Below are 10,020 nucleotides of genomic sequence, written 5' to 3'. Positions count from 1 at the left end.
CTCGGTCATGTATTCATTCTGGCCTTCAGAAAGCTTGTCTTGTGTGCCACCTGTCAAGCTAAGCTTCACGTACACAAGAGAAATGAGAGCTGCCCCCATGCCAGTTATGCCTGGCACGTTAGGTGCCAGCACAGGAGACAGGTCACATCCACGTCATTGATGGGCAGGGACCCTTACCTTGCCACGTGTCCCTACAAGAACATGGTCTCACTGTGAATAAGATCCTGTCTAACCAACTGGGCTACTTTAATCAAATGAAGTTTCAGCACACTTTAAACACAGCTTAACTAAAATTCAAATATCTGTTTGCAAAATTACAATGAACTTTGTTAGGCTTTTATCATGTGTTTAGTACTTGTCTCGGTCCATTCCTGCCAGTATAACAAAATATCTAAGACGGGGTGACTTATAAAGAACAGAAACGTATTTCTCACAGTTCTGCAGGCTAGAAGTCCAAGATGAAAACACCGGTAGGTTCTGTGTCTAGTGAGGGCCAAGTCTCTGCTTCCAAGACCACACCTTGTTGCTGCATACTCCAGAGGGCAGAAACACCATGTCCTCACGTGGCGGGAGCAAAAGAAGAGCAAAAAGAAGCTAGGCTGAGGCGGGCAGATCACCTGAGGTCGGGAGTTCAAGACCAGCCCGACCAACATGAAGAAACCCCGTCTCTACTAAAAATACAAAATTATCCGGGCGTGGTGGTGGGCGCCTGTAATCCCAGCTACTTGGGAGGCTGAGGCAGGAGAATTGCTTGAACCCAGGAGGCGGAGGTTGCGGTGAGCCGAGATCGTGCCATTGCACTCCAGCCTGGGTAAGAAGAGTGAAACTGTCTCAAAAAATAAAAAGCCAAACTGGTTTTCTCTAGCCCTTTCATAAGAACACTGATCCCCTCCAAAAGGCCATATCTTTTTTTTTCATTTTTTTCTTTTTTCTTTTCTTTTTTTTTTGAGTCAGAGTCTCATTCTGTTGCCAGGCTAGAGTGCAGTGGCATGATCTCAGCTCACTGTAGCCCCTACCTTCCAGTTTCAAGTGATTCTCCTGCCTCAGACTCTCGAGTAGCTGGGATTACAGGCATGTGCCACCACGCCTGGCTAATTTTGTATTTTTAGTAGAGACAGGGTTTCACCATGTTGGCCAGGCTAGTCTCGAACTCCTGACCTCGTGATCCACCCACCTTAGCCTCCGAAAGTGCTGGGGTCACAGGCATGAGCCACTGCACCCAGTCAGCCACCTCTCTTACTACTGCTGCATCAGGGATTAAGTTTCACAAAGAATTTTAGAGGAGACTCAAGCACTGAAACCATGGCAGCCTACATTTTAACACCCTGTCGTACTTAATCCTCACTATGTTCCTGCAATGTAAAGGCTACAAATTGTCTACATTTTACCTTCTTTTATTTTTATTCACCATGATATTCTTTGCTTCTTTTTTCTCCTTAGCAGGAATTTTTTTAGTTATATCACAAATATAATTGGTATCATATCAGAATCACATGTAATCTTACCTTTCTTATTCCATTTGCTTTAAACAACTCTCTCTACATGTTGTATACACACACACACACACTCCTTTTGGCTGAACCATTTGAAAAGGAGTTTCATGTATCATGACTCTTACTCCTAAATACTTCAGTATGTATCTACTTCCAACAAGGACATGGTCCTATACAACCAAATGCCCTTATTATACTCAGAAAACATAACATTGACATGGAGATATTATTTAATATTCAGTCCATGTCCTAATTTTCCACAGTCCCCTGTACTGCGTTTATTATCATACCTCTTTAGCCTCCTTTAGTCTAAGATAATTTCGCTACCTTTCTTTGCCTTCCTTTATTCTAACACTTCGGAAGCCTGGGCCAGTTGTTTTGCAGGATCTCTCATTGTTTGGCTTTGATTGCTTTCTCACAATTCAATTCAGGCTAACTATTGTTGGCAAGAACACTATACAAGCAATATCATGTCTTTTTCCATGCATCCCTTTAGGAAGTACATAGAAGACTGTCCCATTACTGGCGATGCAAGTTTTATCACTCAGTTAAGGCGATAACCACCAGATATCTCTAAGTTAAAGGTGTTACTTTCTCCTTGCAAATAATAAGTCACCTGAGGGGAAATACACTAAGATCACGTCAATATCCTGTTTCCCAACCGTCTTTCACCCAAGGATGATTCTGATCTGAACAAATTGGTATATTGTTCATTGCAAAACTAATAAGTATAGGTAACTAAAATACCTTAGGCAACGAGAATAGTAGTAGTATACAGTGTTTTGGTAGTGATTCCCATTTATTGAGAGTCCGCCCCGTGCCACTGTAGGTTGGGTGGCATACATGTATTCTCTCTGAATCTTGCACAGTCCTTTGACTTATGCACTCTTATTAGCCCCACATTACAGCTGCAGAGGCTGAAGCTAAATGAATCTATACAGCTTGCTCTAGGCCACTGCTTAGTCCCTCTGTGTTGCTATGAAGGAATACCTAAGCCTGGGTAATTTATATAGAAAAGAGGTTTATTTAGCCCATGAATCTGCAGGCTGTACAAGAAGCCTGATGCTGGCATCTGCTCGGCTTCCGGTGAGGGCTTTCATGCTGTGTCAAAACATGGTGGAGAAGGTCAAATGGGCGGTGGGAAGGTGCCAAGAAGGACTAAATCTGAGGGGTGTCTGGGCTTTATCACAACGCACTCTCAGGAACTAATCCAGCCCCCCAAGAACAAATCCAGTCTTGAGAGAGCAAGAACTCACTCTCTGCTAATAGAACAATGGCATGAAGCTCTTCACGAGGGATCTGCCTCCATGACCCAAACACTTCCCACCAGGACCATCTCCCAACACTGCCACACTGGGGTCCCATTTCAGCATGAGATTTGGTGGGGACAAGAATATCTTATCCAAACCACAGCAGTCACTTAGCTAATGCCAAGGTTAAATCTGTATTTGAGTTCAGTTCCAGCCGCTCCATGTGGATGTTACTCACAAATCATTTAACTTCTCTGAGTTTCTGGGTTCCAGGTCCAGCTCCATAGTAGGACTGAGTGTTATCCACGGCTCTGCCGTTCTGACTAAAATCACACACTCCTGTAGACCTGGAAGGAAAGAACAGAAAGAATGATGGCCTGAGACCTCATCAGGAAGAATCCCTCCAGTATCTCTCGGGGCTATGCAGAGCTGTGGACGACATCCAGAATGTGCTCCAGATTGATATAGTACAGAAGATCAATTAACAGAGCAGGCAGAGCTGTGAACAGATTCCAGGGAAGACAATTAAAGAATGAAAGCATCGCATGGAGGTCGCTCTCCCTGCTGTCACCACCTCTGCTCTGTGTCCACATCCCCCTCAGAGGCTATTCATCCCTGAACCGAAAAAGCAAAATAACAGAAACTCTAAGCATTTCCAGGTCTTTTATATGGGTCTGAAAGATTCATATGGGGGGCCACTTAATCACCATTGAAATTCACCCCAGCTTCCATTCTTGGAAAAGCAGACTTCCCTCTCTAGGATATGCAACAAGGGGGAAAGATGCTGGACAAGGCAGAGAAATTTTTAAAAATATAAAAAAACAAGCAGAGGGCTCCGAACACACCCCGTCCCTGCAGTGAAGTGGGCCTGCTGCATGGACCTGGAGGACACTTCAAAGTCTCCAATATGTGGTCTCAGTAAACTCAAAAAACGTGGCACCCACAGACCTTGGAACCATGATCTGGAATCAAGAGAGAATGTGTAAAACATATAAAACAATAGTCTCTAATTAAAGACTGCAGAAAGGAGAAGACTGAAATCTTCAGAAAACTAAATTAATGAATTAAAACAATGAAGAAAAAAACTAAGATCTGAATTATGAGGTGAAATCCAAAAGAACGCAAACCTCAGAGCTCCAATTTAGGAATTACAGAAGTAAAAAGAACATACAAAATTCAAAGCCTTGGCCAGGCACAGTAGCTCATGCCTGCAATCCCAGCACTCTGGGGCTGAAGTGGTCAGATCACTTGAGGCCAGGAGTTCAAGACCAGCCTGGTGAAACCCTGTGTCTATAAAAAATACAAAAATTAGCTGGGTGTGATGGTGTACACCCATAGTCCCAGCTACTCGGGAGGCTGTAGCATGAGAATCGCTTGAACCTGGGAGGCGGAGGCTGCAGTGAGCCAAGATCGCACCACTCCAGCCTGGGCGACAGAATGAGACTCTGACTCAAAAAAAAAAAAAAAAAAAAAAAATTAAAGGTTAAACATATCCTGGAACTAAAGAGAAATCCAAAGCTTAAGATCAAGAAAAGTAGTTAAATTTTATGAAAAACTATTACAAATCATATCTATGATACATACACACAAATATATGTAATTCAGGATTTTAAAAAAATTATACCACCATTACCAAGAAAATAACATATTACCTACAAATGAAAAAAATAAAACAGATTGGTATTAAATACAGCGTAGTACTTGAAAAAATTTTTTAAACTTTCAAAGAATGTTACCTACAAAAGGTTATAGTCAAACTCAAGGCTGACAAAAAGACCCCACTAGAAAAGAAAAAAAAATTGTAGGAGTTGGATACCTTTCTTGAAAAAATATTTGCAAACAATCAACACAGAGTAGAATTTAACACTGGATAGAATGAAGAAGATATAAAATAAATGAGAGTAAACAATATAACAAGTAAATCACAAAAATTGGCCTAATTTTTAAAGGCTAATAAAACTAATACAATCATTAATTAATAATATACTGATCAATAACAATAATAATACTCAGGATGTGAAATAATTGCATTTCTGACTGAGCATTTACTAGAAAGAAAAGTGTAGTAAATGTCTCATTTTACCTGAGGAATGGGCAGAAAGACATTCTTAATGTAGATGCACACTTAGAAAATGAAAGATAATCTCTCTAAAATAATAAATAGAATAAAGATTATTATAATATGATAGAAGGTACAATTCACAAGGGAGATATGTGTTATCATATAAGTTACAGTGTCTACCTCAATGCCACAAAATTGAAAAGAACTTTTGGATAAGCAAAAAGAAAAAAAAGAAAATTAGCAAAAAAAAAGAAAAAGAAAAATCTAAATAACTCTTAAGTTAAAGAAATAAAGCAAATTATGAATCCCCACAGAGCCAGTCCTTCAAGATGTCTCCTGAGTGGCTCACCGGGCCTGAACTCAAAAGGACAGTCCAGGGCCATCTGCTGACAAGGTCACCAGGAGGTCACACTGGAGGTCACACAGGAGGTCACACTGGTCCTCTGCACAGCTGCCTCTACTTAGGGGCTTCCATACCTGTCTCTTCCTGTTCATGAGGCCTGAACAAGCCAGTGTATTGTGACCTGTATTGACCAATCAGAACTCAGCAAGTTTGCACCCCTCATTTGCATAAGGAGGGGGAACTGGGGCAGAACTTTCTCTATAAAAGACAAACCCTCCTTGTTCTCTGTGACACACCTGTGTTTTGTGCCAAAGGCTGTCTACCCAGTTTGCAAACTGTTTACTGGAATAAAGCCTCTTTCGATTTTCTTAAAATCTTTTTCAGGGGATTTATTGGCAAAACTACCACTACACACTACTTAGAAATTAACAATGAGGAAACTACACATAGAATTTATGGAATGCAACAAAATCTGTAGTCATAAGAAATGTATAGCATCAAATACTTATTATTCAAAATTAAAAATGCAATTCCAAACAATAGTAATATAATATTTTCATCCTAACACGAGCCAAAATTATTTTGATAATAATTAAAATTGGGAAGAGTGTAAGAAAAACAGTATATCAGACTAGTAGAAACAGCTATCACAAAAACTGTTAAAGATGAGCTGTTCTGAAAGCTGAATTTCTCCATGAGCCTATAGGAGTGTGCAGCAGAAGGAAACTTCTTCCAATAAATTTCCAATGTGTGCTTAAATACTCTTTTTGGCATACAACTCTCAGATTAAGTGAAAGAAAAATCTTAATGATGAACTATTAAGATTAGAACCAACAAGTTCCCAATTACTTTTCAGAAGAGAGTGAAAAACCTGTTGAGAAAGGCCTTCCAAAAGAGAAATATTTCAATAAGTATCCAAAGTCTTTAAGTTGAAAGTTTCTTTTTGAACCAGCAATTCCACATTTAAGAATTTACCCTAAAAACTTATCATGAAAGTATAAAAAGATTTATCTCCAACTTTTTTTTAATCACAGCATTGTTTATAGTAGACAAATATTGGAAATAGACTAAATAAAAGCCATAAGACGATAGGTATTGAAAAATAAAAGAAAAATCCCAAGGCCCCCAACTCACTGAACAGATCCCCTCCTTTCCAAGAGGACTCCAGAGTAACCTTGGAAACTGAGCTTCTGGCCACGAGGGATGAGAGGTCAGTCAGGCATGATTCTACTCTCTCACTTGCTAATTGTGATTAGGCTTACACCCTAAGGGTGAACAGAAACCAGCCCTTTCAAAAGAATCCACCACTGACATCATCCAACTACCAGATGCTGCCTCTCCCTTTTGCAATTTCCGTACAATTGAGCAGCTTTCCTTCCAGATAAGAGACCACTGGCCAGGGGGCCAGGGAGTGGTTCTGGCCAGTCTAGAAGGATGCAGAGTAAGGGCTTCATGTCCTCTGCTGCACCTTTTGAAAGCAGAAAACTCCACCCTCAAATCATGCTAACAGCACCATTTTTTTTTAACATGGGTCCTCTGAGGAGGCATGAAGCTCAATCGCACATGCCTGCATTTTTCATTTCATAACTATTCATGACTCCTCCTATAGCTTATTGAATATTTATATTCAGCAACCTCACTCACCAGAAATTCCTGTTCCCTTTCCCCCTGCCTCCTAGTGTCTGTTTCCAGCTTCTGACTGGAGGCTACACTTCCCAGCCAGTCAGAATGGCTGATCTGCAGGCTGCAGCCCTTTAGGAGAAATGAAGCTCTCCTTTCCAAATTTATGAACCTCATTGTTCTTCAGCAACAGGGTAATCTGGTACCTCAATGTGAAGGCACACTATTTCATCACAGAAAAAAAAAAAATACAGTAGAAAAATAGAGACTAGTCTTTATGTTGAAAGTATAAAACTGTTTACATGTAGACAAGTAAGAAAGGCAGGTTACAAACAGTAGGTATGGGATGAACCACTTCAGTCATAAACAAACAAATGCACACAAACACATATGCCCATAGAATAATAACCATGAATTTATTTCCTCAAACATCTATCTCTATAGATGGAGTGTTTTAGTTTTACTGTGGGGCTCCTTGTTTCTTCTCATTTTCTACAGTTCATGTTAGTAATTTGCAGTCCTACTGATAAATATTATTAAATACAAATAGATCAACCCAAGCGAATTTGATAACTAGTAACGAATCAAGTCAGGATTTATTGTTCATTCTTTCCTGCCTCACTTTACATGAGCCCCTTAGGAAATGCCAATGAGAGAAAACACAAGTGGCATAGAATGCGCATGGTGAAATGGCTCCTTTTGTGAATAAGTGAATCTCAGAGAAGGCAAGTGACTTGACCAGGCTCACTCAGAGTGTCAGAACAGAACCCGGGCAGAATCTCCACTTCCTGGGCCCTGCCACAGAGGACAGGTGTTTTCTTCTTCATAATTACAAAGTAGGAGAGAAGAACTTGGAAACACTAGTCTTACCAAACTGATAACCTTTCTGATATCACTGATGGTCCACTCACCCATCAGTGATATATAAAATAATGGGAGGACTGTTATTCAATTATCTTTAACATTGATATGAATTCTAAACACAGAGATACAGTAGAACCTCGAGGCAGCATCTTTTGTTGTTTCTGATAAGCATGAGTGCTTTGAGTGTTGTCAAAATGTGGAGCTGCAACTCACAGAGGAGGAGGCTGCCAAAGCAATGAGTTCAGCTTTGCTGTGAAGTCTGACTTGGTTGAGGAGGGCAATTTGCCCTCCAAGACGGGGTGCAGTGTTTAAAATATTTGTCACATGAAGGCAGTGTCTCAGCCCTCCCGGAAGCCACGATGCACCCCCAGCTACAGCAGGACTGCCTTCACTGCTTCCTACACATTTCCCATTTGCTGGGTTTTGAAAGTCATTATGAAAAGAGAAGCCTTGAAAGAGAAAAGGAAAGCAAATTTCATGGTATAGTCTTTGTGGGCAGCTCTCAGCAGGATGCATCTCCATGGTGACCAAGGGTGCATCTCCTGGACGTGGAAGAGGCAGTCACCACCCCCTAGGTTAGAGGAGACCCAAGTTGCCAAATATTAACAGGAAAGACAAAGACCTTACAAAACTTTTTGTGGGTGTTCTCCTTCACTCTAACGTCTCAGCCAGGGCTTGCTCATGCCTCACAGAAAAGAATGTGACTTAATCCAGACAACACCAGTTCTTCAGGTAAGACATCACAAGCCATCCTCAGGTGGCCAGCGAGGTTCTCAGAAGATCAAGGCCACAGAAGTTTCTCACCAAGAGCTGTCAGTGGTGGGGAGATCAAATGCCTCCATTCATTCAATATTTATTCAGCAAATATACAGAATCAAGAATCAAGCTGAGAGCTGAGTTCAGTAAGCCAGGAAGTCATCCAAACAGGTCACCAAAATCAAAGGAGAGGTGAGAAGCAGGTATCAGAACTCAGCACCAACTGCCAAGGGAGGGAAGGAGGACCTGGCAGGTTCTGCTGCCCAGGCTGGAATCCCAGGCTCTCCCCGCAGCTGTGGTGCAAGCCTGGAAGTGATGAGAGGAAGGCTGGACCAGAGGCACCTCCAGTTGGGGCACTCCTCCCCAAGTGCTCTTTCAAGAGTAAGGTGGACAGAACTGCAGCTCTAGCCTAGGAGAAGCAGTGCCAAGGGTGATTTTGGGGGAATCAAAGCCTCACTCCCACTCCAGGAAAGGCACGGACCTGCTCAAAAAACATCCAAATGCATGTCTGCACAGAGGGTGTGCACAGAGGCAGAGAAGCACGAAAGGAGTAAGATATGATGGCCTTCACCCAAGGAGCATGGCAGAAGGTACTTCTCGGCCACTGGAAGTCATCCACACTGGCTGGATGCCACTGTCCTCTTCTTTTTCTTCAAGCCTCTAACAGGCATATTGCCTGGCCCTGCACTGACCCATCTCTGTATGAGAGGTCTTAGCTTCAGCTCTGTCGATGGCCTCCCTGGTTCACAGGAATTCCTTCCCAGCTTCCTGTCCCCCTCTCGCCTTCTCCTCCCCCCTGTCCTTTTGTGCCGTATGCTGCGTTTATTCCAACTTACCAGTTCTGCAAAAACACTTCAGCTTTGAATATGCTGCTTGCTTTGCCTTAAATATAAGCCCCAATTGTCCTCCCTACTCCACCTGCTCTCTGCTCAGCGCCCTGTCTGGTTAGCTGCCTCTCTCTGACATGGAGTGGAACCCTGCACAGGCCATATCCTAGGATGCACCACTTCCCTCTGCATATATGTCTGTCTTCCCCACTGGCTGGGACTGCTTTGAGGACAGTGAGTGTGCTGTTTCTCTCTGTGTCCTCAAGGCTTGTGCAGCACAGGCCTGGCATGCAGTGCTAACTCATCATCTGTGGTGTCCGTCCCACTGCAGCCATCACAGAGCTATATCCCAAGCTCATCACAGTGCGCCTGGCATCTGTTGTCCTCTGCCCAGGGACATCTCATGCACACAGTCAGACTCTCTGAGGAAGGCCCCGTGCCTTTGGCATTCCCCTTTGCAGTCACCGTGCTGCAGACACTCCGTGAGCAAGACCCCTTTCATTTCAGGGCAGGCCACTGTTGTCCTTTGCCAGCTGACTGCTGAGTGATTTAACCGTAAGATCAGTGCCTGTACCTTGTAGGTGCTCGAAGAGTGTTTGTTGTATGAACGATGGAGGGTGTATGTGAGCTCTCAGACTCTCCCAACTGCAGTCAGAATGAAGCTTGCTTCAGGTTCTGCCCTGCTGCTGGTGGCTCTGTACTGTGCGACCAAGTCCAATAACATGAGACAAATCGCTCACATTTCTGTGTCTCCATTTTCTAGGCTAAAATTGGGATCATAATCTGTCCACATTTTGGGGGGGTT

The 10,020-nt window shown here is 42.7% G+C and overlaps 1 long non-coding RNA gene across 1 annotated transcript in view; it reads right to left on the bottom strand.

Annotated features, from left to right (window-relative positions):
• Positions 1-1,453: 1,453 nt before the first annotated feature.
• LOC129030417 (uncharacterized) overlaps positions 1,454-10,020 on the bottom strand; it is a 229,181-nt gene continuing 220,614 nt past the window's right edge. Inside the window, exons 6-7 of the long non-coding RNA XR_008500647.1 lie at positions 3,589-3,705; positions 1,454-3,090 (exon numbers count right to left, since the gene is read on the bottom strand). This is a non-coding gene — a long non-coding RNA (uncharacterized LOC129030417). The remainder of the gene's footprint in view (positions 3,091-3,588; positions 3,706-10,020) is intronic.

This window comes from Pongo pygmaeus, chromosome 12 (assembly GCF_028885625.2).
Source record: "Pongo pygmaeus isolate AG05252 chromosome 12, NHGRI_mPonPyg2-v2.0_pri, whole genome shotgun sequence".
NCBI lineage: Eukaryota > Metazoa > Chordata > Mammalia > Primates > Hominidae > Pongo > Pongo pygmaeus.
Note: the sequence above shows the minus strand (reverse complement) of the source record. Positions and strands in the feature narration are given on the sequence as shown.